This window comes from Canis lupus, chromosome 15 (assembly GCF_048164855.1).
Source record: "Canis lupus baileyi chromosome 15, mCanLup2.hap1, whole genome shotgun sequence".
Lineage (NCBI taxonomy): Eukaryota > Metazoa > Chordata > Mammalia > Carnivora > Canidae > Canis > Canis lupus.
Window position 1 is genome coordinate 60,364,615 of NC_132852.1, and position 24,989 is coordinate 60,389,603.

At 46.7% G+C, this 24,989-nt stretch overlaps 2 long non-coding RNA genes across 25 annotated transcripts in view; one reads left to right on the forward strand and one right to left on the reverse strand.

The window, feature by feature from the left end:
• Positions 1–4,056: 4,056 nt before the first annotated feature.
• Positions 4,057–18,369, reverse strand: LOC140605338 (uncharacterized). 2 transcript variants are annotated; one of them, XR_012008073.1, is made up of 6 exons: positions 18,084–18,369; positions 17,926–17,996; positions 17,082–17,725; positions 4,967–5,095; positions 4,434–4,589; positions 4,057–4,312 (listed from the first exon to the last, which is right to left on the reverse strand). It is a non-coding gene; the product is annotated as an uncharacterized lncRNA (long non-coding RNA). The 2 variants fall into 2 exon arrangements; XR_012008074.1 differs by lacking the exons at positions 4,057–4,312; positions 4,434–4,589; positions 4,967–5,095 and adding an exon at positions 15,082–16,996 and having other exon boundaries at positions 18,084–18,366.
• LOC140605336 (uncharacterized) overlaps positions 18,334–24,989 on the forward strand; it is a 34,461-nt gene continuing 27,805 nt past the window's right edge. For 4 of the 23 annotated variants that reach the window (XR_012008072.1, XR_012008070.1, XR_012008068.1 and 1 more), the window contains exon 1: positions 18,521–18,535. This is a non-coding gene — a long non-coding RNA (uncharacterized lncRNA). Of the gene's footprint in view, positions 18,536–22,710; positions 22,770–24,646; positions 24,691–24,989 lie in introns of all 23 variants that reach the window. The other 19 variants (XR_012008053.1, XR_012008059.1, XR_012008057.1 and 16 more) reach the window with 11 other exon arrangements.

Below are 24,989 nucleotides of genomic sequence, written 5' to 3' on the forward strand. Positions count from 1 at the left end.
CCTTCCCCTTCCACCACCCCTAGTTCATTTCCCAGAGTTAGGAGTCTCTCCTGTAGGAGCCTCGGTGTCCATCGACAGATGAATGGATAAAGAAGATGTGGTCTCTGTATACAATGAAATATTCCTCAGCCGTTAGAAATGACAAATACCCACCATCTGGTTCAACGTGGATGGAACTGGAGGGTATGATGCTGAGTGAAGTAAGTCAATCGGAGAAGGACAAACATTATATGGTCTCATTCATTTGGGGAATATAAATAATAGTGAAAGGGAATATAAGGGAAGGGAGAAGAAATGGGTAGGAAATATCAGAAAGGGAGATAGAACATAAAGACTCTCAACTCTGGGAAATGAAGTAGGGGTGATGGAAGGGGAGGAGGGCTGGGAGTGGGGGTGACTGGGTGACGGGCACTGAGGGGGGCACTTGACGGGATGAGCACTGGGTGTTATTCTGTATGTTGACAAATTGAACACCAATAAAAAATAAATTTATTAATAAAAAAAGGAGTCTTTCATGTTTTGTCTCCCTTTCTGATATTTCCCACTTATTTTTTCTCCTTTTGTCAACTTCTGACTGCAGGTTCCACGTCCTCCTGGTAGCAGGAGTGTTGGGGCAACACCTGCAGCTCTCTGTGGGGTTCTTGTACCTAAAGTAGGCTCGCCATCGCCTGCCTGCCTGCCTTCCTCCCTTCTTTTTCTTTCTTTCTTTCTTTCTTTCTTTCTTTCTTTCTTTCTTTCTTTCTTTCTTTCTTTCTTTCTTTTTCTTTCTTCCTTTTAAAGTTTTTATTTAAATTCCGGTACAGGGGATCCCTAGGTGGCTCAGTGGTTTAGCACTTGCCTTCAGCCCACGGCGTGACCCTGGGGTCCCGGGATCGAGTCCCACATCGGGCTCCCTGCATGGAGCCTGCTTCTCCCTCTGCCTGGGTCTCTGCCTCTCTCCGTGTCTCTCAGGAATAAATAAATTAAATAATGGCCCCTGGGTCAATGACAAAAGGGAAATCATTGTTCATATATCACCCTGGGTTGGTCCCCCTGCTGGGGGAAGCCACGAGAGCGACGTTGCCCAGCTAGTAAGTGTGTTTGCTGCACAGAATAAAGCCGGGGAGCAAGTTTGCACTGTCAGGACCACTTCTCTCCAGCTGGTCGGGTTCCAGGTGACTTACTTTCCTTTCTCTTTCCCATGTATTTCAGGATTCGCCACCTAAGTAAGACTTTCTACTTTTTAAAGATTTTATTTAAAAAAATTTACATGTGCTGCTTTCTGGAAAAGAAGGACAATTTTATCATTCACATTTTTTTTCCCTAACTGATAAAGTTACATGTGTTTTTTCTTTTTATGCCAATCGCCAAATTCTCGTGTCTCTGCAGGATAGTAGCTGGCATGAAAATTGCTTCTCGGATTTCAGTTTAAAAATGCATTAGGAGACATTCTACATAAATTCTGTAAAGAGAAACTGCATCTCCTTCAAATAAACATCCCCCTTTCTCTGCTGTGATTGCAGAATAATAGAGTCTCATGCGAATGAAAAGAAAATTGCCCCAGACGTCTGGCCGATAAAATACAAGTGATGATAAGCATCATGATAAACAGCAGAATCGACGCGGCTGGGGTTTTACTATAATACGGCCCTGGACAAACGTTCTGTCCCGAGTCCTTGAAGACGCAGGAAAGACGGGTGCTAATATGAAGATCGGGTGGTGACCCCTCAGGCTCATTAGTTCCATCTCCGCTGCCACAAGAGCGGCTGGGGTGGGGACCCAGGGCTGCAGAGATCACATCCTCAGGGCTCGAGACACCTGGCTTTCACGCCCCCCCCCCACCCTGAGATCTGCCCACAGACTGGCCACAGGCCCGTCAGGTGGGACCTGGGGTTCCCCATAGTCAGAGGCGACCCGAGTGACTCACGGGGGTGAAGATGGGGCGGCTAGGGCCCCCTTGCAGATGGAGGGCTCACGGGCCAGGTTCTCATTCCTGGAGGACACCAGAGGCTCCAGGACTGTGTGGGTGGTGGGGAAGGTGCTCCCCCGACCTCAGGCACTTCCCGGGGCGGTCGTGCAACCCAGAGGCAGGTGGGAGTGGTGGAGGTGGCAGGGGAGGTGGTGGCTGCAGGGCCCAGCAGCCCCTCCTCACCCCTCCAGGGCCTCGGGCCCAGGCTGGTGCTGCCCCCCGCAGCTCTGCTTTGGACACAAGATGCCCCGCGGGCTCCCTGCCGCCGCCCAGGCCCCAGCTTGGATGTGCTTCCTCCCATCTGGCCGCTGGGAGATGTTGCCTATTGGCCTCCAGCCCATTGCGGGCCTGTGGACACCGGGCCGTGCCCCTTGCCCCCACGCAGCCAACCCAGGCCAGATGTGCTAGTTCCTTCCCAGCTCAGAGCTGTCCCTGTCCCCACCTGCCCAGGGCCGCCCGCCAGCCTGCCCGCCGCCACCCGACCTGGGCCCTGGGGCACCTCGGGGAGCTCCTTCTGGCTTCCACAGCCTGCTCCCCCACCTGGTCACCCCGGCTTGGCTCCCTCTGACCACCCCCAGCACGGGGCCTACGGGGACCGTCCACTGGTCCGGGTACACGTGCATTTACTGCGTGCGGGGTACACGGTGCGGGAGGCCTGGGGGCATGAGGCTCCCTGGGCAGCGGGGCTAATGAGCGTGTGGCCCGCGACCTGCTGCTCTCCCGCCGGGACAGGACCTCTGGGGCCTCAGAGGACGTCCCCAGCGCGCGGACAGCCAGCCTCGGCCCTGAGCGGGGGTGCTGGTGTGCAGCCCTTGCTCCCCGCCGCGGGCAGCACCTGCAGACCCCGAAGGGCTGGGGGCGAGTGGCTCCTGCTCCGAGAGCCACACGCTCCTGTCACCACTTGCCACTGCGCCACAGCCGGAAGTCAGCGGCGAGCGCCAAGGCCCCCGCGTCTCTGCGCCAATAAAACTTGGTTCAGGTTCACGGGATCCGCATCCCACGCGGTGCTCACGCTCCAGGAAGCAGTCTTCTCTGTGGATTCTCTTCAACCTTCTAAAGCCGTGGAGACGCTCTTCATCCCCGGGCTGCGCGGCAAGACGGTGGTGGGCTCGGCCGGGCCTGTCCTGCGCTGACCCCCGCCCCCGCCCACCTCTAGGGGGGTCAGAGGGGGGCCCGGCCCCCCGCAGGAGTCTGCTCACACCCCACTGGGCCGCGCCTGCCGCAGCCGTGCAGCCTGTGGAGCAAAGCAGGGGGCCTGGGGGCTCAGTGACACCGGGGCCACCTCGTCTCCTGTGGGGCTCGGCGTGTCCTGGCTCTTGACCTCTCCTCAGAGGCCCGCTATCCCCCAGCCAGCAGTCCTCGATGACACAGGCTTCCACGTTCTCAGGATCTTAGAAAGCCGTGACGCAGGACAGAAGGGCGATGCTCCCCCGCCAGCCGGTAGGGTCTGCCCCCATTGGGTGCTTCTGGGCCCGCTTCCCAGGTGACCCCAGGCCCCTGGGCGGCAGGCAGGGCCCCTCCTCCCGCAGCGATGCCCAGAGCTGCGGCAGCCAGTGACTGGGCCTCGGAAGCAGATGACCCCTGTCCCCTGTCCCCGGCACCAGAAGGAGCCGCCAGCCATCTCGTTCCAGTGCTTGCTCTGTTTCGCGTTCAACAGACCTTAATGGGTGCCTCCTATTGCCCACCCTAGGGGCACAGATTGGTGAAGCACACAAACATCTCTGCCCTCACAGCGTTTGTGTTCTAGAATCTTCCTCCACACTGCGGCAGGAAAACCTGGCTTCTCGAGGCACCGAGGGTCTACTCTGGTGCTCATTAAATCCCTCGCCTGCCCACCCAGCTGCAGCGGGGCTCCAGCATCACCCTCCCCACCCGGGACACAGTTTGGGTCTCCTTGCAGGGTCCCTGAGGGCGTCCCATGGCCCGCCACTCTCCGGCCCTTCCCTGTCCCCCATGCTGGCCCGTGTCCTTGCTCCCTGCCCGCGTCCTTCCCCATCAAATCCCAGTGCGATGAACCAGGCCAAGTGCAGCCAACCGCCAAGCTCCCCCCCACCCCCAGAAGGCCCTGCCTCAGCTCCCGGCTCCCTCCGGGTCCTCGCTGTGCAGGTGGACACCTGGGCAGACCCCAGGGTGTGTGGACAACGGTGGCTGCCCGGCAAGACGCACTGAGTTATTTGCTTTCTGCGGCCGGGCCTCTACCGGCAAGTGAGACACAGCTCAGACTCACGCCTGCAGAGCTCAGACAGTTTGATCAGCTTTTTCTTGGTGGATGATAAATACTGAACTAATTGAAATCAAATCAAACTGTGTGGATGTGTGTGGAGCTTCATTAGCGTCCAGGTGACTTGCCAGGCCTGATGGGAACTGCAAAGATAAATGAGAGGTGGTTACTGGTCTCAGGGGAGTGGCAGCCACGCTGCCAGCTTGTTACTGGGTGACTAGTGAGTGTCAGTCCTATGCCAAGGGCAACGGCAACAGGTGGTACCTGGAGCCAGGGTGACGGGAGCCTGTCCACATGCAGGAGGGACGGCGTGGGGAGATGAGGAGTGCTGTTTCTGCACCAACGGGCCCCGTGCAGTTCTCGGGGCTCCCAGAATGTCTTGGGGCTGGGGCTGGACGAGCCACGGGGCAGGATGCACGTCTGGAAAATGCACATATCCTTCTGATTATAAGAATAGAAAATAAAGCAAAAAAAATCTAAGGAACATTTAAGTTGCCAATGATACTTCCACCCAGAGATAACCATAGTTACCAGTTTTGTGTTTTTCCTGCTTTTCAAAAATTTTATGTAGCATGTAGAATTTTCACATATTAAAGCCTGCTTTAAAGGATAATGTCACTGACTGCACAGCATGCATGGCCAGTGTGACACAGTGTCTTTGCACACCCATCTGTTGATGGGCATTTACATCGTTGAATTCTATTCCTACAATTCACACTTGTGAGAACTTCCTCCTACAGAAACGTTTCCTCTCACTTTCACTTTCTCCTCAAATAAACTCCCAGAAGCGGGATTACCTGTCAAAGCTGAGGGCAAAACTCTTTTCCATTTGGCGCTTGCTTCCCATGAAGGAAATACCAGGTGTCTCCTCCAAACAGGCGTGGAGGTCTCTTCTGGTTTGAATCACCAGCGTTGAACATCGGCACCTGCGTGTGTGAAAGCATGTGTATGTGAGTGTGAGCTCCTGAGTGCGAGTTTGTGTTCATGAATGTGTGTGCACATGCACATGTGAGAGCTTGTGCATGTGTGCATCTGTGTGTGCATGTGTGAACATGTGCACAAGTGCATACATATGAGCATGTGCACGAGTGTGCATGCACATGTGTGCATTTGGGTGTGTGAGGATATGCGTGTGAGCACATGCAGGTAAGCATGTGTGTGCAAGCATGTGACTGCATGCATTGTGTGCATGCATGTAAGCATGTGCATGCAAGCATGTACACGTGGATGTGGGTGAGTGTGTACCCATGTGTGAGAGCATTGTGTGTGTGCACAGGTATGTGCATGCACGTGAGCATATGTATGATTGGTGAGTGGTGCATGTGAGCATGTGCATGTGTACAGGTGAGTGCACATGTGCAAGAATGTTGCGTGTGTGAGTGTGTGCACAGGTATATGCATGCATGTGAGCATATGCATGAGTGGTGAGTGGGTGCATGTGAGCATGTGCATGTGTGAACAGGTGAGTGCACATCTGCGAGAACGTTGTGTGTGTGTGTGCACAGGAATGTGCATGCACGTGAGCATATGCATGAGTGGTGAGTGGGTGTGAGCATGTGCATGTGTGTTCAGGTGAGTGCACATGTGCAAGAACATTGCGTGTGTGAGTGTGCGCACAGGAATGTGCATACACGTGAGCATATGCATGAGTGGTGAGTGGGTGCATGTGAGCATGTGCATGCGAGTGCGTGCAGGAGTGTATGAGTGAGCCAAAATGAGTCGCAGAACAGGATGCACATGACCCTGCTCTGCAGAGACAGCTGGGGACTGAGCTGTTCTGTGGTCCTGTCCCAATGCCAAAACTCCGCCTCCCCTCTGTCCGAGAGGTCATCCCGTGTAGACAGTGACGTGACCCCAGTGATGCTGACGTAACGCTGGGGCTTGGGTCACTCACATCGCGCACCCTACACCCGGGCTGCTCCTGAAGTTCGGGAGAACAGTGCAGATCCGATCCTGGCTGCTAACCTGCCCGGTGCCTCCTGTGCCTGCCTCCCCCCGCGTCTCGGGACGTAACGCCGCTCTGTCACCTGTACAGGGTCTCGGTCGGTCACGTCACAGTCGTTCCTGTAACTGAGTTGCAGGCTGCCTTATTTCTAATAGGTCATGACATTTAAAAACCAGTAAGCGAGGACCTGTAGGTCAACATGGCAAAGCAAATTTGTGCTTTAAAATCCTCTGTTCCCGGGACAGAAGAACTACGACGTGCAAGAGGGAGAGCGAGATGGAACAAGCCTCCACACGACAGGTGTGTGTCTCTGGGGACAAGAAGAGAGCCCGCTGGGGGGCATTTCTAGTGACTGCTGGGCCCGGGGGTCGCTGGGCGCCAGGGGGGCAGGCCCGTGCGGGCTGGGCCTCGGCCTCCCCCTGCGCAGGCTCCGGGCAAGAGGGGCTGCACCACGTCACCAGGTTGCGAGGGCCGAGGGGACCGACCGACGGCCAGAACCCCGAGATCCCCACGTGGGCTGGTGGAGGTGGCTGAAGGCAGGTGTTCACAGGAGGAGAGAGAGAAAAATACCCGCCCTCACCAACCGTGCCCGAAAACCCAAGCTCTGGGCCATGTGAAGGGACCCACCCGCACCAATGCGGCAGCGGGTGCTGTAAAACACAGGCCTGCGGGGTGCGGCGGCCAGGTGGGCTCTCTTTCCTCACACTCCATCGGTTGTGCAAAATCGGACCGTGTTGCAATCTGCGTTGTGCATTCTGTTCTTTCCAGGGGTAACATGTTAGTACATGCAAGGGGCTGAACCGTGTCCCCCCAGGACCCACCCGGGAAGCCCGAACCCCCGGACCTCAGGCATGACGGTTTGCAGATGGGGTCAGTGATGGAGGTACAATGAGGCCACTGGGGTGGGCTCTAATCCCATAGGACTGGCATCCTCGTGGGAAGGGGACATCAGGACACAGACCAGCAGAGAGGACAGCCACGTGGGGACACAGGGAAGAGACGGGCCCATGAGAGGCCCGAGAGACCAGCCTGGAGCCAGCGGGATGCCTGGGGACCCAGCCAAGGGCAGCCGAGGGCCTCGGGTTCTTGCTTTCTCTGTTGGCTTTTTCTTCTGTTGCTGCAGCACATTTTCAAATAACTTCCAAGAAAGGTACAAACCCAGATGCTTCTGGAAGCTTCTGTGTGTCTGGCGGTCCTCGGCGGACCCGCAGTGTGGCTCCTGCCTGGGTGCAGAGCTCCACCTGGGCCTCCCTGGGAGTCTAGAATTTCCAGGGACCCTTCAGATGTCTACTCAGGTCTAGTCCCACTGCTGGTGACCTGCGTGTTTTCGTGGAAGCTCCTAGAATCCTGCCTTTATCCTTGGCATCTCCCAGGCAGTTACACAAGAGGTGGACTCTGTGGGTCTGTTCCCATCAGTGCCGTCACCTCCTGGTTGCCTCCGGGACTGCAGCTTCTCGATGTTACCCCAGGGACTGACCAGAACACACCTGTCCAGCGGAGGCCGTCCTGCCCCGACGCTCTGTCTGGTTTATCGGGGTCCCTGCAGGAAGCCTGCTTCTCCCTCTGCCTGTCTCTGCCTCTCTCCATGTGTGTCTTTCATGAATAAATGAATAAAATCTTTTTAAAATAATCAAATTAAATTAAAATATCAACTAGTATAATCCACCATATTAATATGCAGAAAGGAAAATGCACATGTCACCTAAATGCAGAAAAAGCAGCATCCATTCCCAGCAAATTAAAAACAGAAGGGAACTTTTTCAAACTGATTAAAGTCGTGTACAAAAACGCCATAGCTAACATCACATTGACAGAAGAGCAGCAGACACTTTCCCTCTGAGATCAGTGACAGGACAAGGCCTCCAGTTTTCACTGTTCTGTGTGACATTCATATGCAGTTCCAGCCACTTCAGTAAGACAAGAAAAAGAAATAAAAGGGAGCAGAGAAAGAAAAGTCTTTCAGCAAATCTGTGCTGAAACAGCTAGAGATAGATAAATACCAAAAAAGGAACGAGAAGAAGAAAGAAAAGAAAGAAAAGGAAAGAAAGAAAGAAAGAAAGAAAGAAGAAAGAAATTGATAGATTGCATCATATACAAAAATAAAGCTAACCACGGTCCTAAATGTACAGCCTGAAACATCACACTTCCACAAGAAAATATAAGAAAATGTCTTTTTATTTTATGTTGGACTAAGATTTCTCAGATACAACATAAGTATGATCCATAAACACAAAAAATGATGAATTAATCTTCATGAAAATGTACAAGTTCTGCTCTTATAAAGAATAAAAAGACAAGCCACAGATGGAAAGACAATATTTTCAAAATACGTCTCAGCAAAGCACCAAAACTGAGGAAGCAAACCAAGAAAGAAAGAAAAAGACAGGAGTTCCACCAGTCAGAGAGCAGACAGGAGAGGGGTGAAGAATTTCCCAAGACCTTGAAAGGGGCTTGTCTGTCCGCCGAGCAGGAGAGATGCCTGCGAGACCGACGGTGTTCGCCACAACAGCTGCTGTGTGGTGAGTGTATTAAGAGGAGATTTTTCCACTCGAGGATGAATTTCTGATGGTGAGATGGTTAATCTGATGTGTCAGGTCGCCTGGAGTGTGGTCTCAGAGAGCCGGTCAAACACTTTTCTGGCTGTTCCTCTGAGGCTGGCTTTGGATGAGATCAACTTTTAAATCAGGCAATTTTGCGCAAAGCAAGTCACCCTCCATAATGTGGGTGGGCCCCGTCCAATCGGGTGAAGGCCTGCCTAGAGCAGAGGCTGAGTCCCCCGAGCAAGGGAGAAGTCTGCTCTTCCTGGGCCTCCAGCTGCCGGCCTCCCCCCGGCAGATTTTGGAGTCACCAAGCCTCCACCATCGTGTGAGCCGACTCCTTAAAGTAGATCTACTTACACACTTACCTCCAGTTGGTTCTGTTTCTCCCTGACTCACACGGCTGGCTTTCCAGACCGCGAGGGGTCTGTTGGCCACCGACACCCGGACTGTTAAGCCAGAGTCAGGCGGGGACCACGTTGATTAGGCCTCATCCTGCTTCACGAACCATAATCGGCAGAAATGAAAACTTGTGCGAGCCTGGAAATGGCAAGAGAGCCTCCCAGGTTCCCGAGCTGCACCTGGTGCTTCCGTGTTAGGAAACACCCTCGCTGGCCATCGGTCGGGTTCTGCGGCAGAGCCGCGTCTGCACCGCGGGTGGGAGGAGGCGTGAGTTTGTGTGTGGGGAGGCATGCGAGGGGGCGCCAATCTGTCCCTTCCACGCAGGAACGCGGACAGCACCCGAGCCTGGAAACCAAGAAGTTGCAGCAGATACTCATTCTTCAGATACAAGGACGCGGAGAACAGACAAGCATCTCAAAGGGTCCAGAGTGGCTGCATCTGGGGACAAAGAGTTTGGGGTGGGCAGGGACCGAGCAGTGATCACGGCTTCCCTTCAAAGTCCAGAGCTTTTGTCCTACAAATTATAAAGTTACAGCTTATAACCTCTTGGTGTCAGTTTATTAAAAAAAAAAAAAAATCAGTCGATCGGATATCTGAAACCGTGCCCCATGGAAGACACTGTGCTGGGCTCAGCGGTAGACAGGCAGAGGCAAGAAGAGAATTAATGTCCTCAAAAAGCTTCAGAAGATTTAGGCATTTTCAACCAGAGCAGTCAAATATCTGAACCATGTAATAAACAGTATCAAACAACTGAAAACAATAAAAGTGATACAAAAAAAAAAAAAAAAAAGAATGTGTAACTGGATTGTCTCTGGTCTTCCCAAGACACCACAAACTTAACAAATGCATTTAGGTTTTACTAAAAAGCAAAGCAAAATCACCTAAGTCCAGAAAACACTTTTCGTTTCATTTCTTTTCTTTTCTGTTGTCTTCATCAATTTATATGAACCAAATCCATTGTGAAATGAGAGTAGCAAGTATCTCAGAGGAAATAGTTGCTTAACTGTTGGAGGTTAATGTGTGTGAAATTAATCTGGACCTGAATTTTGATGTGATATTTGTATGGAAAGGAGAGTTATTTTTTAAGGTGTTGGAGCCTAGAGCTGTACTGGGTAAACTATCATATGAATAAAATGAAAGCATATATATACCTGCTGAAAAAAAAAACAATACAAAAAAACGCAAAAGTGCATTGTTTGTTAGAATTTTAGGCTCATTAGGAGAAAAGATAACAATGCTTCAGACTGGAACGTTGCCCTCCATTTTGCATCCATCCACCGGACTACCTGAACACAGCTACAACCTCGTGTGACACATCTCTGCTAGAGAGGAAAGTGTAGCTTGGTATCTCGATCACACAGATATTAAAACAAGTGTATTTTCCTCTCTTTAAACTGATGATGACCTATGCCTAATCCCCAAGCCTATTTCACTGGGTGACAAAACTAAAACCCTCTCAGTCATGCATGAACAGCTATTTATTTTGTTTAAAGCCAGTCAAGTATTAAAGATATGAAACACAATAATACATCTAGATTTCTTCAGTCTAGAAAGATATATCACTATTTGGATGACAGTTCTAGCATACTCGGTAAGCACAAAGGCTTTCTCTAGAATGGATAAAATTAACAAATAACCATAAGGAAATTAAGATTATTTTCAAAAAGAAAATAACACACAGCAGTAAACAGAAAGAGGAAAACTCACTTAGATAGAAGATGTGCTGCTACTTAAGACCAAAATGACAAGTTGTTTCAGAAAAGCACAGCCTTTCCTGGAATTAAGACCAGGGAGAACCGGCCCCTGGATCTCACAGGAAGATCTGACCTATTTGCCGGAGCGGCAACCTGAGCACTATCTTAATAACACAGATATGCATTTTATAAGGTCACTTCTTTGAACATCCTTAAGTGCACGTCACTACCACAAACACTGGGAAGTCCATTCCGCCTTAGAAAACAAAAGCAAGGCAGAGAGGGCAAGGGGCTCTCCTGCGAGGTGCTAAGGCAAGGGGGAGTGGAAGCACACGAGGAAGGGAAGGCAAGGAACGTGCGCTCAGGCCGGCAGGGCAACCGCTGCACAGAGGCCCAGAGGCCGGAGCCGCCCTGCAGCTCCTGAGCACTGGGCCGCAGGAGGAGCAGGGCCGCCACTGCTCCAGGGAGGCTGTGGAGCCAGAGGCAGGCGGGAGCCGGAGAGAGGGATTTCCATCCCCTTGCGGATGAGCCCCGAGAATGAACTCTAACGAGGTCCAAATCCCTTGCCAAGAAAGTAAGGTGGAAACTTCAGCCAACACACGAGGATCCGAGAACCCGACCTTCTGGACCACTGACACCTCTGTTCACTTCCACCAGGAACATTCATCAAGTCGCAGTTAGAAAACACCCATTTCAGTAAGAAAACACTGGTCAGGAAGCAACCAAAGAACATTGAAATTACCCACTTAATTGAGAAAGATTTCCTAGACACTGACAAGATAGCTTTCGTGGAAGATATATGCTTATCTCTGTAGGCACCTGAATAAGTTGTGAGTTTAAATCAGTAACATATAAAGGGAAATTTTCTAGAAATCATAAATAACCTTGGTTTTAGATGAATTGATGTGACTTCTATCTTTCCACAGAGAAGTGATCACTAAGCAGGGCTATATGTCTGTTCGATCCTACTTGTTCACAATTAAACCGTGGCAAATGATCACAAGATATTAATTCTATTCTACCCTGGATACTGTCTGCAGATGGAGAAATGGGAAAAGACAGAAGAGACAGAGTCCTGAGCTCAGGCAACACTGAGGCAATAACATCGGACAACCTCTCACTCCTTAACATAAGCAAGCCGAGGTGTAAAGAAGATATGTTTTCCTCCATTTTGGCTCAAGAGTTATTTCTGGTATAAATATATATATATATATATATATTTTGCAACAGAAAAGAGCCTATAAACATGTTTCTTCAAATGGGCCATCATTTAAAAAAAAGATAGAAAGGGAAAAAATACTGCTAACCATTGGGGTAAGAGAAGAAATGAGAGGGGAAGACCAAGAAGCAGTGGGCGAGTCATGGTGACAGGGAGCCTGAGGTCAGCAGGCATAAAGTGACCAACAAGTTTTACCAAGAACACTCCACAGACATCACACGATGGTCACTCAACACAGAGGAAAATATCTGAATGCATCCATGAGAATAAGGTACCCATTTCAGTGGTAGAACAGAAAACGGTATTTACCCTACAGACATTCATAAGGAATAAACACTGAGGAAGATGACGAACCTTTTTTGTAGATAAGTAGACTCCATGTCCAGCACCCAGCATGGAGCCCAATGTGGGGCTTGAACTCAAGACCCTGAGATCAAGAGCAGAAAGCAAGAGTCTGAGGCTTCATCCAGTGAGCCCCCCAGACACCCTGATGATGATCTTTTAATACAGAAAATGAAAGTAATGATGACAACTTAGCCAAAGGAACACAGTTCTTTCTAACGGACAATCAAGTGACAATTCCAGGAGTTAAGCTCATACTCTTCTGATAGGAAAATTTTGAATCTCTTTAGATAAACGTAATTCAGAATATTTATAAACTGTATTATCCTCTCATTTAAAGGTAACCTAAGGTTTTGGGGGTGCCTGGGTGGCTCAGTCAGTGAAGTGTCTCCCTTCAGCTCAGGTCATGATCCCAGGGTCCTGGGATCCAGCCCCACTTTGAGCTCCCTGCTCAGCGGGGAGCTTGCTTCTCCCTCTCCCTCTCCATCTGCCCCTCTTCCCTGGTATACTCTCTCTCTCTCTCTGGTAACAAAATATTTCAATAAATAAATGTCAGTGAAGTATCTTTTTTTTTCGTTTTATTTTTTCATTTTATTTATTTATTTTTTAATGATAAATTTATTTTTTATTGGTGTTCAATTTGCCAACATACAGAATAACACCCAGTGCTCATCCCGTCAAGTGCCCCCCTCAGTGCCCGTCACCCAGTCACCCCCCCCCCGCCCTCCTCCCCTTCTACCACCCCTAGTTCGTTTCCCAGAGCTAGGAGTCTTTATGTTCTGTCCCCCTTTCTGATATTTCCCACACATTTCTTCTCCCTTCCCCTCTATTCCCTTTCACTATTATTTATATTCCCTGAAATGATGAGACCATATAATGTTTGTCCTTCTCCGATTGACTAACTTCACTCAGCATAAGACCCTCCAGTTCCATCCACGTCAAAGCAGATGGTGGGTATTTGTCGTTTCTAATGGCTGAGGAATATCCCATTGTATACATAGACCACATCTTCTTTATCCATTCATCTTTCGATGGACACCGAGGCTCCTTCCACAGTTTGGCTATTGTGGACATTGTTGCTAGAAACATCGGGGTGCAGGCGTCCCGGCGTTTCATTGCATCCGTAAATTTGGGGAAAATCCCCGACAGTCAGTGAAGTTTCTAATCAACCCAAATTACTGTTAGCAAAGTTGCAAAGACAACTGCATGTGCACATTGGTATGCTTTTTCTCTGGGAATGTTTAGGTTTGGGATACTTTCATGTTTTCAGAAAGAGTTATGTTTCCATCTAAACCAAAAAGCAAGGAACAATGATGCTTTCATAAAATTTTAACATTGCAATACAAGCATTTCTGAAAAAGGAGAAAAAGGAAAAGAGACAAGCAAGACCCCGAAACCTTATAGGGTATCACGTCTTGTCGTCTGGGCCGAACGGTTTACAGTAAACCAGAACCAAGTAGCAGAGCTGCCAGTACTTCTATTGCACAGGGGTCTAGGTAATACCTGGTATGGACAAAAATGGGGGGGGGGGCAAGATTTTACTTATCAATAAGATCAAAGATACTATGACAAGGAAGATGATGAATCACAAATCCCAAGTGTCCGGTAAAAAGGAGATAGAGCCAGCATCCACGAAAAGAGCTCGGGGATCTGAAACAGGCCTAGGGAAAACCCATTCACCTGAACAAAAGCCCTGACCAATCCTGGGCTCGCCCTGGGGCCTAAAGACTCCCTTTGTCAACCACCACACACTCTCTGAGTTTTACAACCTGACTCGATGCCTCCCAAATTGCTTCACTAAGGAAATACTAAGGTTTTTATCGAGGTATTCATTAATTAACAACTTGAAAGAAACAGGTACATTTCCCATGTTATGAAATTATTTAGGTCTTAGACGCTCTGACACGTGGATCCAATTTAAAATCTTCTAGTGGAAAAAGGGGTTGGGGCATAAAAGCCCCCCTGAGACGCTGTCAGGGCAGAGAACTTTGCTGGCCCCTGGACACCACAAACTCGGATTCCCAGTGAGCCTTTTCCCCTCCTGCTATTTACAGTCACTCAGAGCCCAGCTGACCTCCACACAGGGAACTAGGAATGCCATCTCCTTCTATGAGAATATGCACCTGACTCCCACGCGAGAAAAACTTAGCAGGGCTGTTTCAGCGGTGGTCATTGTGCAGAGGCTCATTTTCTCGATTCCTATGAGCAAACTCAGTCATGAAGGTACTTTGGCTTACTATATTACAAACAGAATTACTCCTTGAAAATAAGAAAGACTTTAGAATGAACTTGCAAATTAATCGGAGTCTATTATTTTGGAATGTGAATTGAATGTGTTATGTTTAGTTCTTTATATTTAAGTGTACAAGACTTCAGAAATACAGGAGTGTTCTTAGTACCTTTTAAGTAAGTTCATACAAATTTAGGGACAAAAAAAACCCAAAAACATGTTCTTCCGCGAGCCGTCATTTCAGGTATTCTTGAAGTCAAACATATACATTTGAAATGATCTGACTTTGTGCTTAATGACAGTCATGCAGACAAAATTTACCGGTTCATCAAACTATAGTGCAAGTATATGAATTTATTTGTAATAAATTATCATTTTTGCATATATCAGTCAAAGCACAAGGCCTAAACACTTGCAACCAAAATGAATTATTAATTTAATTGTCACAAAACATGAGAGACACCTAAGTCTGGGAAATGAACAAGGGGTAGTGGAAGGGGAGGTGGGTGGGGGGTTGGGGTGACTGGGTGACGGGCACTGAGGGGGGCACTTGGTGGGATGAGCACTGGGTGTTATGCTATATGTTGGCAAATTGAACTCCAAGAAAAAAATTTAATTGTCACAGCCTATTTGGCGAAGTTCTATTACTATTTGCTATAATATGCAATGCATAAGGGGGAGAATCAAATTGAAAACCTAAAAAAGTAAGCCGATTATTTTGTCCTGGAGAAATTAAAATACAGCAAGCTGACAAAATCAGAGCCAAGGCATTCATGTTTTAAATAGGTAAAAACAAAACAAACAAACAAACAAACAAAAACAATGTTTACCTTAACTTAAAGAACAGTTGTGCCCAAAGGGAAGGTTCAACCTGCTGATAAAGAGTTCTTTTGTTTCCAGAAACCATGAAAAGGCCTCAATTCCCTCTCCAAGGTAGGAAGGAGGGTGGAATGGGAGCTCTTTGGCACTGGCTTTGCTACTTGACTGTGACTCTCCCCAGCTAAGCAGGTCTACTGGGAGAGGACACTGCTGTGGGGCTCCGGGCCTTCTGACTTGGTATTTTTGTGCAGAGAGAGGGAGCACCCCAGAAACAGGTGTCCTAAACCAGAAGGCTTCTGAAACACAGAGGTCTTTGGAATAACAATTCAATGGAAGATGCTCAGTTGAGAGGAACTCAACAGCCTGGACTACATGGGGGTCAGGACCCAGAAGACGGTGTATTTTCCCTCTTGAGGTTCCTTTCTTGATTTAGAAGCAAAACCGGATTAATGCCAGGGAAAAGGCTTAGCACCTCTCAAAGGGTAGAAAGACATGCCATGTTTCTCTTGCCTCAGTGTGGCCTCCCTCTACGTGTCAAGGGAGGAAATGAGCGGACACCAGCAAGTGTCCCTGGAGGATACGGAAAAGGTCATGGGAACCAAACAGTACATGTGGGCTCTTCCCCCTCCTGTCATAATACACAAGAGGTGTCTACTGTATTTAAGTCCTTGGAGGATAAAAATATGTATCAGGTAATGAATTTTTCATTGTACGAAATGATGTGAAAACTTATTTAACGTTTTTAAATTCCTAAATAAAAAGCAAAATGATACATTTGAGTTCAAAACATATACTAGTTACACAGGAGGGGAAGGATTTTCTTTTCAGTAATCATCTGATCTGTTTTCATTCAAAATTTATTTGGGGAACAAAATATACGAAGTACCTATATGTGAAGATTCTCAAGGGGAGATAATTAGTACAAGAAAGGACAATGGGATTAGAGTCAGAAAAGTAACAATTCTAATATTGAGTAATAAAAACAACAACACTGAGTAAGTTACTACACATTCCTCAATCTCAGTCCTTTGATCTAAAAACCTGGAATAATGCTGCGCTGCTAATAACAACTCAGAGTGATTACTGAGATCATGCATGTGGAAGCAACAAAAACACGGCATTACAAATGTTTTGCTTCCACTTCCTTATAGACTCATGAAACAAAACTTTGACAAGTTCCAAATTAGAATTTAAGTGATGAAGAATTTGTAGAATTTGAAGAATAATGCGTTCAGGATATGTTAAATACACAGAGTTTGGCTCAAATTAAATATAATGCTGCAAAGAGAAGTACCAGACATCAAAATACAAGGAGTAGGCATACATTACGCTCAGTACTTTGACAAATAGTCACGTCCAAACTAACGTGCTAAAGAAAATACTAGGCCTGCAATAGAAGAGTCAAGCTAAACTGCTTGTAAACACAGAAAATATTGGTAAGAGCATTTTACATTTTTTAAAAAGGCAGTGGAACATTTGTAAATAAGGAAGAGGTCCTTGGAGGTCCTAAGCTGCAGACTTGTACAACAAACTGCATCATTACTGACAACTTAAAAAAGTACTAAAAACCTAAATTTCCAGGAGTGTCTACAGAGTTTCAGATGCCATCCCAGCGGATCCGGGGGTAAATATCCTCTGTCTTTGAAAGAAAGAGAGAGGGATTTTCACTAGCTCTGGGTTGTACATTTTGCAGATTCAAAAAGTTTAGAAGTAGCCATACTCACCTGAGAGCTGACACTGCTCTATCTCTGCTCAGCTAATGGAATTCAGTCCATGTGGTGAAGCTGCTTATGATACGGTAGCAGGAGAGGAAAGAAAAAAGCCTGGCAGTTGAGGACATAATCACTGTGGTGTTATTTCTCATGACACGGCAACCATAGTATTATTTGGGGGAAGACACAAGATGTATTTCTTTTTTAGTGTCAGCAATGTTTAATTCTACACTGAGAATCTGAAAATACTGTTTAAAAACTCAAAATAAGAATACAGGAAGAAATAGACGAAGTTTACTTTTTCATCATTATTTTAACTCAAACACATGCGCAGAGGTCAATCCCCTCCGAATAAACTTTTCTACTGTTTCAACTTTATTTCACAATTTCACAAATTCAAAGTCCTTCAAATTGTTGCAAATATTTTTAGATCAGAATTTTCAGAATTCAAAGGACATTAAATGTTTGTGGCAGAGTGGTATGAAATGTCCTATTCAAGGACGGAGCACCACAAACGCAAAACATGATGAACCGGGCAGCTCCGGGGGCTCAGTGGTTTAGCGCCACCTGCAGCCCAGGGCCTGATCCTGGAGACCCGGGATGGAGTCCCGCGTGCTTTTCCCTCTGCCTGGGTCTCCGCCTCTCTCTCTCTGGGTCTATCATGAATAAATGAATAAAATAAAAAAACATGATGATCTGATTTGATAAACATTCTAGATGTCACATCATTAAACGAGGCCTAAAATGCAAATATAATTGTTTTTGTTACATTTTTAAAATGAGCGAAAATTCTGTGACTATCATAAATAAATAAAATTCAAAAAAAAAAGCTATTTAAAAAATGAGCGAAAATTACCTTTCTTTTGGGGTGCCAACTGCATGATTGCCTAGTACAGGTGTAAGTGCTGATTCATTACAAAGGCAACGCTAAAGAAAGAAATAAGCAGTCATAGAACTAAAACATGACTCTCTGCTAAAAACCTGTGCATGAAGTATTTAAAAACAGGCATTTACATGTGGCTTTGACACGAAAATGCACATTGCAGGGGTGCTCCTGGTGAACAAGAAGCTTGTCTATAGATCCAAGGCCCTGTCACACCTAAAAAAGAATGTAGTAGTGACAGCAGTCGCTTCAGCCCGCTCAAGGCCGGACTTCCCTACAGTCCTCTAGTTTCCTGTAATCAAAAAAACCCCACAGCCCAGGGGAGGAGCGGCGGTTAAAGCCCAAAGTGGCCAAGCAGCAGCGCGCGCCCCAGGCTCCCCGGGCCCCGCCGCCCCGCCCAGGCCAGGCCCCCGCGGCCGCGCCTCCGGGCTCCAACGGCCTCAACGGAAGGCGGCGCGGGGGGCAGAGGCGCATCAGTCTGGGGGGGACCCGGGCGGGGGGCGTTGGGGAAGCCGCGGCCTGGACCGGGACCCACAGCGGCGGCTCCACCTGGGGCAGGGCTCTGACCCGCACTCGGCCTGCGGTAAGCAGCGCCCCACTGCGCGATGGGGGCTGAGGGCGGCCCCGGGAGGGACCCGGAGCGGGGAGGGCGGGACCTGAGGCCGGCGGGGTCGCGGGGGGCGGGCAGGGGCCCGGGATGCTGGGGGGTCGGGAGGGACCCCGAGCGGGGAGGCCGGGACCTGAGGCCGGCGGGGTCGCGGGGGTCGGGCAGGGGCCCGGGATGCTGGGGGGTCGGGAGAGGGGAGCGTGGGCCAAGGACCCTGGGGCGTCGGGAGGGACCCCGAGCGGGGAGGCCGGGACCTGAGGCCGGCGGGGTCGCGGGGGGCGGGCAGGGGCCCGGGATGCTGGGGGGTCGGGAGAGGGGAGCGTGGGCCAAGGACCCTGGGGCGTCGGGAGGGACCCCGAGCTGGGAGGCCGGGACCTGAGGCCGGCGGGGTCGCGGGGGGCGGGCAGGGGCCCGGGATGCTGGGGGGTCGGGAGAGGGGAGCGTGGGCCAAGGACCCTGGGGCGTCGGGAGGGACCCCGAGCGGGGAGGGCGGGACCTGAGGCCGGCGGGGTCGCGGGGGGCGGGCAGGGGCCCGGGATGCTGGGGGGTCGGGAGGGACCCCGAGCGGGGAGGGCGGGACCTGAGGCCGGCGGCGTCGCGGGGGGCGGGCAGGGGCCCGGGATGCTGGGGGGTCGGGAGGGACCCCGAGCGGGGAGGGCGGGACCTGAGGCCGGCGGGGGTCGCGGGGGCGGGGCGCGGCGGGGAAGGCCCCGGGTCGCCCCTGGGCTGCATGGGGACTTGGCCAAGCCTGGCTCCCCGCTCGCCCCCCCGCTGCTCTGTGCCCCGCTGTCCAGGTCCCGAGGTACCGCCCTAAGGAACGTGCTAAGGCCCCTGTTTTTACCCGAACCCTCATGGACTCTCTGATTGTGGCCACAAAATTAAAATTCTTTCCATTTTCTAAATTTCTGCAAGTTTAGCAGACAATGGCGAGAATTTTTATAAGACATACGAATTGTAGATTTAAAAAGCTGTGAGTATAACCTGGATTATTTATAGGATAAGTTATAATTTGCGTAATTTCATCTGAATAAGTTCTAAGGAATTAACTTACATAACTTAAAAGACACTTGCTTTAATATTTGTAATATGGAATATGATGGGTTTGAGCTTGTACCTTGTGAAAGATTTAAGAATTAAGCATAAACTCTTATCACTTGAGTATTGTTATTTTCAAAGTGCATTGATCAGCGACTGAACCACAAAACATATAGGTTAAAATAAGTGGTTTTATTCTCCGTAGGTTACCTATCTACACATCATAGTTGATAATGTTTTCTTATTAGCATGGTGTTAGACAAGATAATGATTTGAGGGTCCTTGTAGCTTGAAGAACAGGTAATCTGGTCTGTGTATTCTTACTGTCTATAGTGTAAGGAAGAATTATATTTATTTTTAAGTTATCACTGGTATTAAAATATGTATTTTTTGGACAAACAAATCAAAATAGAATTTAATTTTTTTAAATAATAAATTTATTTTTTATTGGTGTTCAATTTGCCAACATACAGAATACCACCCAGTGCTCATCCCGTCAAGTGCCCCCGTCAGTGCCCGCCACACAGTCACCCCCCCCCACCCTCCTCCCCTTCCACCACCCCTAGTTCATTTCCCAGAGTCAGGAGTCTCCCATGTTCCGTCTCCCTTTCTAACATTTCCTACCCACGTCTTCTCCCTTCCCCTCTATTCCCTTTTCACTATTATTTATATTTCCCAAAGGAATGAGACCATACAATGTTTCTCCTTCTCCGATTGACTTACTTCACTCAGCATCATGCCCTCCAGATATTTGTCATTTCTAATGGCTGAGGAATATTCCATTGTATCCATAGACCACAGCTTCTTTATCCATCGTCTTTCGATGGACACCGAGGCCCCTTCCACAGTGTGGCTATTGTGGACATTGCTGCTAGAAACATCGGGGTGCAGGTGTCCCGGCGTTTCGCTGCATGTGTATCTTCGGGGTAAATCCCCAGCAGTGCAATTGCTGGGTCGTAGGGCAGATCTCAAAATAGAATTTTAAGCCTTCCGGTGGAATTTATGTAACATATTCAAATAAAATAAAATCACAGGTTCTGGGGAGTGTTTTTCATCCCTCTAAACCTCAGTCCCCTAACTCTGTTCCTTCACTTCTGGCTTCTGGTTCTGGAACATATAAAGCTAGCATAATTGGTAGGGTGGAGAAAAGAGACAAATACTCTTTTTGTGAATCAGAGGTGGTTCATAAGAAGTATGTCGTCTTTACAACTGGTTATGGGCAGTGACTATTGAAACGGTTTATAGTAATCTCAATCTTAGTTAAAAATTACAAGAGAAAAAGTCTCAACACTGAAATGGCTCTCAAAGCCTTCTCATCTCTTGCATATACAGAGACTAAGAGACTTGTGCACACAGAAATGTCATCTCATAAATTTTCTCAAGTGATATTTTTGCTTCTCATTTTAATCATAAACAACCATTCCCTTTCCTACTACTGATTAGTTATAAAATACTATACTTACACCATGTAGCTCAAATGCTATTATAACTTCTTATCGCCTCCACGATAAATCCAAAATTAATAGCATAGATATCAAGTCCTTGCTGACAAGGACTGTGAGGAATACCAATAAATTGCAACCTTATTTCCTACATAAATTCTAAAAAAAATGGAAAATTGAAAAGATGTTAGTGGCAGCAGGCTAAAGTAGTACTTTTCTTAAAGATAAAGATTAAATTGTAAGACACAGGTTACTCAGTATGAGAACCAAATGGTTAACTGATTGAGAGAATCAAGCAGACCTACCAAATGTGACGTGGGATATTTGGGAAGAGCATATCCCGTATCTATTCAAAATAAATACATAAGGAAATAAATATGTAAATTAATAAGTAAATCTTTTTTTAAGCCTTAGAACACACACAGATCATGTCTTGTGTTTCTTGTCACTCTAAGAAGTCCTGATTTTCACAGGAAATTGCCATGTTACACATATTTTCAAATTAATGATCAGTTATTATTTCAGTGAAGGTTTAAGTGGTGAAGAGCTTCAAAGCATTATATACTAGGCTTTATGGGGAAACTTGGTATAGGTTTTGGTATTCTCCTAAAGCATTTTCCCAAAGTTCAGAAACTAGTGGGCCAGATGAACACATAAACAACACCAAACGATAACACAAAACCTTTGGGATGACACTAAATAAGAGAAATACTGTTATAGGTGAATGATGTGCTATGATGGTAGGAGGGAAGAAAAGTTAATTTTCTATCCAGCAACTGATTCTAGTTAAAGGAAAACTTAATAAATAAATCAGAATTAAGAAAATGCTTGTTTCTGTATTAATCTTGATAAACCTAACATGAAAGATAATGTACACTGTACAGTAACATTATAAAATTACTGAACTATCTCCAGAAATATTCTGATATTTGAGCCTTTAGTACTCATTCCATGAAGACTCTTCCTTCTCACATAATGCAGTACTCCTAGTCTTCATTAAATATGGCTAATGCAATAAGTATTAGGCTCTGAAAATTTCTTCAGAATTACATTTTTGTTAAGAAAAGATTTAAGGATCTTAGCAAAAATAGGTGTTTTTTTTCTTGACATTTATAAGAGAATTGGATAGGATCATAAAAGTCTGTTTGGGTTAGTATAGAGAATCTAGTCAGTACTGTTTTACAAAACTCTTTGCTGTGATGGATATGTTGTAAAATTCTCACTGTCCAATGCAGTGGCCATTAGCCCCATGTGAATCTTGAGTCCTGGAAGTGTGGCTGTTGCAACTGAGGAACTAAATTTTTATTTTATTTCAATGAATTTAAATTAAAACAACCACATCTGGCTAGTGGCTGCCGTATTGTATAACCAGCTCTAGAATGAATATATGAAAATTGGTTGGGGCACTCTTGGTTAATTGATGGGGTAAGGAAACCAGAGCTGACAAACCAAGGTAACCGGTGGAGCCTCTGCTAGTCCCTGAAGCCCACGCATTCCTCATTTTCCTCTTCAGTGCATACAACTAATGTGGCAGGTCTGCCGCTTGATCCTAAAGGAGCAGGTGATCCTGACCATAAAAGTATGATAAATGATGCATCTAAGAGGTGGCAAAGTGTAGCCACCTCCTCCTTCAGGAGAGCTACCTCTAATGAATTTCATCGTTTCCTTTCCAAGGTGTGCACGTCTAGTAGGAGACAATCACTAATTGCCTGCTGACTAGATCGTCAAACAAAGTGAGTAAGCTATACAATTGGAAAGGAGTAGATAAATAGAAAAGATTGTGAATGTGGAATGTATAGTATTTGAGATTTTCATTGCATTTGTTTTGAACTTATAGATCAAGTTGGGAATAATTGGTATTTTACCAGTATTGAGTCTATGAATCCATAAAAATAGAATATTTCCTATTCTTTTACATCCAATTTGTCTCATCCAAGTTTTATAATTTTCCACATATAGGTTTCATACACATTGGTTTTTAGTTTTGTTACATTGTGGTCTGAAAACATACTTGTATGTTTTTTATTATCTTAATTTTTTTATGCTGTGATCTGTGGTGTCTCTGAATATGGTATCTTGTGGAGTCCGCCGAGTGAGCTTGCAAAGGCTGTGTATTTTTCTCTCATTAGGAGTATTCGCCACCTACTGTCAATGTCGGTTAGATCAAGTTGATTCATAGGGTTCTATATTCTACCGATTTCAGGTTCAGCTCATCTATATCCTTACTGATTTTCAGCCTGCTAGGTCAACCAGTTCTTGAAAGAGAGGTGTTGATATTTCTAGTCATACATACAGTTTAAACTAATCTAAGTATACTTTGAAATGATGCTATACCACTTCACATAGAGTACAGGTATCTTTTAATAGAGTATTACCAATTCGTCCATCGTAAGCCTTAGGAAAATTCTTTCATTCATTTCACTTGGCTATATGCTATATCAGCTAGTAACATCATTATTACTGTTTTAGATAAACAGGTATTGGTCAACTGATTTTATTTTTATTTTTTAAAAGATTTTTTGATTTATTTTAATAGAGAGCAGTAGGAGAGAGAATGTACTCAATGTGCTCATAGCTGATTTAACATAGCCAGGGAAAGAAATAGCAAACTTGAACATAGGGTAGCAATAATTACCCAAACGGAAGCGCAAGGATACAAAAGTATAAATCACATTCCTACCATCAATGCCTGACAGACCCAGTTGCTCTCCATCTGTGCACTGCTACATATTGTCATCCATTCTGATTTGGTCCTAAAGATGATATGTAGTAATATCTCATTATAGGCTTTTTTGAAGGATAACAATATTTTATTTAATAGTTTTCTATACATTTATACCTTGTAAATATTTAGACATAGGAGATAGTACCTACCCTTCCCATCTTGATCCCCATCAGACAAATGTTTGGAGGCGAGCCTGTGCTGAGGCATTGTAGGGCAGTAACAGGGAAACAGTTACTTTCAATCCCCGACACCATTCTAGAGTGGACTTTACAGAAACACACCATGGGCTGCCTGGGTGCCTCAGGTCATCATCTCATGGGGTGTGATATGAAGCCAGGGTCGGGCTCCACGCTCAGCACGGAGTCTGCTTGAGGAGTCCCTTCCACTGCCCCCCTCCCCACTGCCTGCTAACGTTCTCTCTCTCACACACACAAATACATCTTTTTAAAAAAAGAAATAAACTCTGTTAACACAGCAGGAATTCCTTCTCTAGGTTGACAGTATAGATGCTGACCTATGTATTTCCATGTGTCAGTTAATCATGCTCCCATTTCTAATCTATTTTTTATCTCAGAAGTTTCTAAGGATGTCCCATCTATTTCTCTTGGTCCTTACTCATAACAACAGATCTTTTCTTGCATTTTTTGTCCGGTACACTTTATTTCTTTATGTAAATCCAAGGTTTTGACATGTTATCTTGCTCCTTTAAAAGAACTTTCAAAATGCCTTATAGTACAGTCTGCAAACAATAAATTTTTCTTAATTTTTAAGAAAATGCTTATTTCATTAATTGAACAGTTTCATCTGATGTAGAATTCTACACAGGTAGTTTTTTTTCTTTTTCATACTTTCATAGTTTGACTGCTCTCTCTTCTCTTTGCATAGATTCTGATGACCAGCTGGCTCTAATTATTGTCATTCCTTTGCAGGTAAGGTTCCTCCCCTCTGGCTGCCTTAAAGGTTTCTATTTGTCTTTTGTTTTCTGCACTTTCAATATGAATTGCCTAGGTGTGTGCTTTTGATATTTATCCCACTTGTGTTTTCTGAGCTCCTGGGATCTGTGATTTGAGGAAATAAATCATTGTGTCTTCAAATATTTCATCTGCTCATTTCCCATTCTTCTCCTTCTGTTATCCCAATTACTTAAATGTCGTACTTTTTACTTTGTCCCAGTCTTGGGTGTTGTGTTTTGTTTGCCTGTTATTGCCCTACAATGCCTCAGCACAGG